This window comes from Physeter macrocephalus, chromosome 11, assembly GCF_002837175.3.
Source record: "Physeter macrocephalus isolate SW-GA chromosome 11, ASM283717v5, whole genome shotgun sequence".
Taxonomy (NCBI): domain Eukaryota; kingdom Metazoa; phylum Chordata; class Mammalia; order Artiodactyla; family Physeteridae; genus Physeter; species Physeter macrocephalus.
In genome coordinates, this window is record NC_041224.1 from 60408787 (window position 1) to 60415196 (window position 6410).

At 45.0% G+C, this 6410-nt stretch overlaps 1 long non-coding RNA gene across 1 annotated transcript in view; it reads left to right on the plus strand.

The window, feature by feature from the left end:
- Positions 1–1948: 1948 nt before the first annotated feature.
- Positions 1949–6410, plus strand: part of LOC114487182 (uncharacterized) — a 12374-nt gene continuing 7912 nt past the window's right edge. Inside the window, exons 1-2 of the long non-coding RNA XR_003681994.2 lie at positions 1949–2402; positions 3788–3979. This is a non-coding gene — a long non-coding RNA (uncharacterized lncRNA). The remainder of the gene's footprint in view (positions 2403–3787; positions 3980–6410) is intronic.

A 6410-nucleotide genomic window follows, 5' to 3' on the forward strand; every position in this document is an offset into this window, starting at 1 on the left:
GTCTGAAAAAAAAATACTAATTTGAAAAGATTCATGCACCCCAATGTTCACAGCAGCATTGTTTACAATAAGCAAGATATGGAAGGAATCTAAGTGTCCATCAACAGATGAATGGATAAAGACGATGTGGCATATATATACAATGGAATACTACTCAGCCATAAAAAGAATGAAATTTTGCCATTTGCAGCAATGTGGATGGACTTGGAGGGCATTATGCTAAGTGAAACAAGTCAGACAGAAAGAGACAAATACTGTATGATATCATTTATATGTGGAATCTAAAAAATACAACAAACTAATGAATATAAGAAAAAAGAAACAGACTGAGAGATATAGAGAACAAACTAGTGGTTATCAGTGGGGGGGGGCAACATAGGGATGAGGGATTAAGAGGTACAAACTATTGGGTGTAAGATAGGCTACAAGGATGTATTGTACAACATGGGGAATATGTCCAGTATTTTGTAATAACTGTAAATGGAGGGTGACATTTAAAATTGAATTAAAAATAAAATAATAAATTAAAAAAAAAAGAAGTGGGACAGATTTGAGATATTCTGAAAGGAGAGTTGACAGCACTTGGATATGGGGGATAAGAGGCAGGTACAAAATCAGTAATAGCTCCTCAGTTTGAAATTTGATTAATTGCTTTTTAAAAAACTTTATCTTCATTTTGTTTTTCCTGGGTGGTTTATTGACTGATTCTTTTCAAAACGTATTGTGTTTACTTTTTGAAGAGTCAACAGTTTCACATGATACAAAATCAAGATCTAAAAGGTATGCAGTGAAAACTCTCCCTCCCCCAAACATTAGGTCTTCTCCCTGGAAGCAACCCAAATTCTGAATTTAATGTATATCATTCCAGGGATATTTTGCATATAGAAGCAAATATATATATATGGGTATACATATATATGGATCACACACATACACATAATGGAAATATTTCTCCCTTTTATACAAATAATAACATGTAACGCACCTATTCAGCACCTTGATTTTTCTACTTAAGAACACATCTTGAAGATGATTCCCATCCTAATTATCTTGCTACATAGCAAACTACTTCCAAACTTAGTGGCTTGTGACAACAACATTTACATCTCAGTTTCTGTAGGTCACAACTGCATACTTGGGTCTTCTGCTCAAGGCCGCTCCCAGGCTGCCATCAAGGTGTCGAATGGAATCAGATGCCAATTTCACTCATGGGGATGTTGGTAGGATTCAGTTCCTCGGGAGCTGCTGGACACTTGGCTTAGTCCCTCTCAGGTCCTGGCCACATGGCCTCTCCGACGCTGCAGCTTACATCATCAGGGGGAGTGCCCTGAGAAGGAAGAGAGTGAGCAAGCTAGAGGCCCCAGGCTTTTAGAGCCCAATCTCCGAGTGACCTCCTTTGCCTTTGCTGTATTCTAGTTGTTGGAAGAAGGCGTTAGGTCTGGCTGTTCTCCACCCGCCCTCCAACCACCACACCCCTCCGCACATGCAAGGAGGGGATCACACAAGGGTGTAAATCCCGGGAGGCTAAATCCCGGGAGGCTGGGATCACTGGGAGCTATTTCAGAAGCTGCCAACAACTTTTCTCTCGCAGCACATAATAAAAAGCATGCTCGGGCTGTCCCAGCCTTCCGTCGTATGGATGGGCCCTTGTCCCTTTAACCGGGGCTCTGAGGATAGGCTGATGAGTTAATGTCTTTCACCTCTGCTGGTGGGGAAGCTACTGCGAGCAGGCGTCTTGTGTGTGGGGGGCATGTACCTGGCACTCGGCTGTTTCTGTGCTCTTTGGGGCGCGTGGAGGGTGGAGAAAGGTTTCTTGGTTCTGTCTTGATCAAGAGGGCACTGGGCCATCAACTGTTGCTTGTTCTTTATGGAACTGTGGGTGCTTTGAATGGATGTTTTGGAAGATTGGGGGAACTCCAGCCCAGAGGACCGCAGAAAGCACATTTGAACCTGACTGTCACCTGGAACAGAAACTGTGAAAAGGGCCTGGACCAGGCTGGGCTGGACACACATGATATATACACAATATCCTGAACTGTACTGATCTTGGACTTTCTGTATTCCTGTAACCATCCTGCTGTTTGCAAAGAGCAAGGCCACGGCCTTAGGAGGGGGGTAAATGCCATTAAAGGAAAATACCCACTGCCAGGCATCCTGGGAGGAAGACTGTCCTGGGGCAGAAATTGAGGACTCAAGACGGGGCCCTGGGAATGACGCGGAAGTTTATCTCTCTCTCTTTCTATCTCTCTCTCTGTCTCTGTTTCTGTCTCTGTCTCTCTCCTCCTCCTCTCCCTGTTTTAAGAAAGTTGCGTCTGCCCTGTGATGGAAGACATGGTCCAAGCAAACCTTGGAGGTGGTGCTGGGCTGGGCCCTGCCATGTGGAGCAAGCCAGGGCTGGCCAGGTAGGTGGCCCTGTGAGATTATCTGGGTACCAGCCTGGGATCTGTGGGCTCTGAGAAAAACCGTATTGATCAAGGTTGTGAGTATTTCTCTTTGTTTTACTCTTCTTCCCCTAAATTTTGTCAGCTCCTTCTAGAAGCTGTGCCTGGTCTCTGTTAAGTATGATGGATTGAGAAAAGAGCCCCGGCCATGCTTGGGGCTGAGTGGCTACGAGGAGGCCAGTGGCGGGCTCAGTGGTGGCAGCCACCCACAGAGGATGGCCATGCCCAGCTGGGTGGGAGCTCACAGAGGGTGTGGGGCCCACTGAGGAAGCTGGAGGGGGGGAACAGAAAGGGCAAGCTCTAGCGCTGGTGTAACCCAGCACTGAGGAGCTCTCCAAGACAGCTTGGAATACTCTGCAGGGGCTGGGTTCCCATGAGGGACAGTAGGGTTCAAGGTAAATTGTAATTTGAGTATTTAAAGGAGATAAGACAGCTTATTATGATTGGCTGGGGAAGCCTGAACAGAGCCATTCTCTTAGATGCTGTAGTAGTAAAAGTTGATAATATAAACTAGTGTGTCAACATTTTATTAGAACTTTTTTTTTTTTTCCCACATGCACAGCTTGCGGGATCTTAGTTCCCTGAGGAACCCAGGGATTGAACCCAGGCCCACAGCAGTGAAAGCGTGGAGTCCTAACCACTGTACCACCAGGGAATTCCCGGGGTTTTTCACTTTACAAAGCATTTTTACATATGCCCATCTCTAGGTGATCTTCAAATAATCCTGCAAGATAAGTAGGACAGATATTAGATTAATTATTCTTATTAATTAAAAGGATGAGCCATATGAAATCTCTATTTAAAGGTCAAATGTGGTTAAATGTCGACAACTTACATGGTTCAGCTGAATATTATTGTATAAACTATAACTATAATTATTATTATGCATAAAAACAATAATAGGTACCTTTAAAAAAATTATGTTCCTGGCATATTGCTAAGCTCTTATCACATTTTCTGTCATTCAGTTCTCACAAGAACTTGCTGAGATGGTACGATATGTTGTAGCAGTGTTCCTCCTGGGCCCCCCTTCAGGGCCCGCAAACCCATTCTCAGCTGCTAGGAATACTGGTTACTGGTGTCTCACTGCTTCTTCCCTCCCTGGGGCTTGTCCTGGCTACAAGTTGTTGCCTCCACCAAGGTGAGGCCCAGTCCCCATATGGGGCAGTCCACAGCCAGTGACTGGTTGATGTGGGAATGTCATGCCCTGGCCTCCTTGCCTCATTCCGGGACCCTCTGAAGGGCCATCCCAGCTCAGAGCTCCCTGCAGGATTAGCTGAGGCCCTGGTTGCAACCACATCGGGATTGGCTTCTCCCTCTTTCCAATCCTGTTCTCTCACTTACAGGTGTTATCTCCCAAGAGCACTGTCTGATAAACCTTCTGCAGACAATTCTCCATCTCAGAGTCTGCTTTCAAGGAACCCAAACCAAGACAGTTTGGGCCAGAAGTGGTCCTGGGAAGCAGAAATGGGAATTTGGAGAGGGACCATTTGCCAGCCAGGTATCAGTGAAGACCCCATAACTGGTATAGAAGTAAGGTTAGTCCCTGGCATGCCGTAACCTCATGATTGTTAAAACTCACTCACTGTTGTGAACTGGGCTGGGATATGGGTGGAAGAGGTCACACTGGCTGGTGCAATGTCTTTAGTGATCGAGGGAAGTAGTGAGTATAAGGACTATAGAAATGAATGTCTTTGCTGAGCCCATTGATTTGCACACAAGGGGTAATGACACTCTCAGTGAAAAATCACCTAGGCAAAAGGCAAAAGCCAGAGCACCTCCTGGGCAACATTTGAGGAAATCCTGCCTGCAGAGGGAGGACCAGGCTTAAGACTTACTGGGAAGAGTAGCAGAGCTCCAGAGAAGATGGAATCTTCCTGTGTGCTCAGGCCTTGTGTGCCAAGGTCAGAGCGCTGTTAGGAAAGGGGTGGGAACCTGAGACCAGGGTTGGGCATAAATGAATAAATGCAGTTGAGAACCTTGACCTCTCAGATTCTTCTGAACCCACTGGGCCTGGAGAAGTAACCCACTTCTTTTTTTTTTTGATGTGGACCATTTTTAAAGTCTTTAGTGAATTTATTACACTAAAGACTTTATGGTTTTTGTTTGATGTTTGATATTTTGGTTTTTTGGCCACGAGGCATGTGGGATCTTAGGTCCCCGACCAGGGATCGAACCCACACCCACTGCCTTGGAAGGCCAAGTCTTAACTACTGGACAGCCAGGGAAGTCCCAGTGACCCACTTCTTCTTGGCAAATAGAGGTCCCCCTTCTAGGAAGATCGCACTCCATTTCAAATGGGGCAGGTGCCCTACAAGAAAGCTTGTCTTCCTCATAGCCTACCTCCTCCTCTTTATCTATCTGATGGACAACAAGAGTCAGATCCCAGCTGTGGCCGGGCCTTCTAGGGAGGAGAGTGATTATATGCTGAATCCGGCTCACACACTCAGGCAGGAAGTGTGCACAGAACTGAATCCTGAGGGGGCCGGATCAAGCGGGGAGGAAGGTGAAGTTGGATAAGAGCAGATGTTGATACGGAAGTACTCTACTGTGGTACAGGATTTAACAGCCTGGCCAGGAACCCAGGAGGTCATGCTAATACACTTTAAAGATGGATTTTAGAAGCATAGGAAAAGCCATGGTCCACACAAGTGAAATAGAAATGTCAGAGCTGCCGTGGCAGATGGTGGAGTAACAGAACAAAAGGCCCAGAGGAGTGGGCATGTCAGAGTGTTTGTGGTACATGAGGCCAGAAAACCCACCAGCCAACTCTGTTCTGTGGGAGGCAGTAAGGAAGGAGCTGGTGGGGGGGAGGGCACAGTAGGAGACACTGTTACAGAGCTGGGCTCTCTGATACCCATGGGGATTAGAGGATGCCAACATAACAGAGGTCAGGTGGCAGTGCTTAGCCTTTAGAACCCAGGTGGGTGCAATGATTGTAGTGAGCAGCAAAATGTGAGTGGCACAAGCCCTGAAATTGAAACTGTGATTAAAAACGTTCCAACAAACAAAAGCCCAGGACCAGATGGCTTCACAAGCGAATTCCATCAAACATTTAGAGAACAGCTATCACCCATCCTTCTCAAACTCTTCCAAAATATAGCAGAGGGAGGAACACTCCCAAACTCATTCTACGAGGCCACCATCACCCTGATACCAAAACCAGACAAAGATGTGCCAAAAAAAGAAAACTACAGGCCAACATCACTGATGAACATAGATGCAAAAATCCTCAACAAAATACTAGCAAACAGAATCCAGCAGCACATTAAAAGGACTGTACACCATGATCAAGTGGGGTTTATCCCAGGAATGCAAGGATTCTTCCATATACGCAGATCAATCAATGTGATACACCATATTAACAAACTGAAGGATAAAAACCATATGATCATCTCAATAGATGCAGAAAAAGCTTTTGACAAAATTCAACAACAATTTATGATAAAATCTCTCCAGAAAGTAGGCATAGAGGGAACTTACCTCAACATAATAAAGGCCATATATGACAAACCCACAGCCAACATCATTCTCAATGGTGAAAAACTGAAACCATTTCCACTAAGATCAAGAAGAAGACAAAGTTGCCCACTCTCACCACTATACTATAAGACACTGATGAAGGAAATTAAAGATGATACAAACAGATGGAGAGATGTACCATGTTCTTGGATTGGAAGAATCAACATTGTGAAAATGACTATACTACCCAAAGCAATCTACGGATTCGTAGATTGCTAATGACGTTTTTCACAGAAATAGAACAAAAAATTTCACAATTTGTATAGAAACACAAAAGACCCCAAATAGCCAAAGCAGTCTTGAAAAAGAAAAACAGAGCTGGAGGAATCAGGCTCCCAGACTTCAGACTATACTACAAAGCTACAGTAATCAAGACAGTATGGTACTGGCACAAAAACAGAAATATAGATCAATGGAACAGGATAGAAAGCCCAGAGATAAACCCAC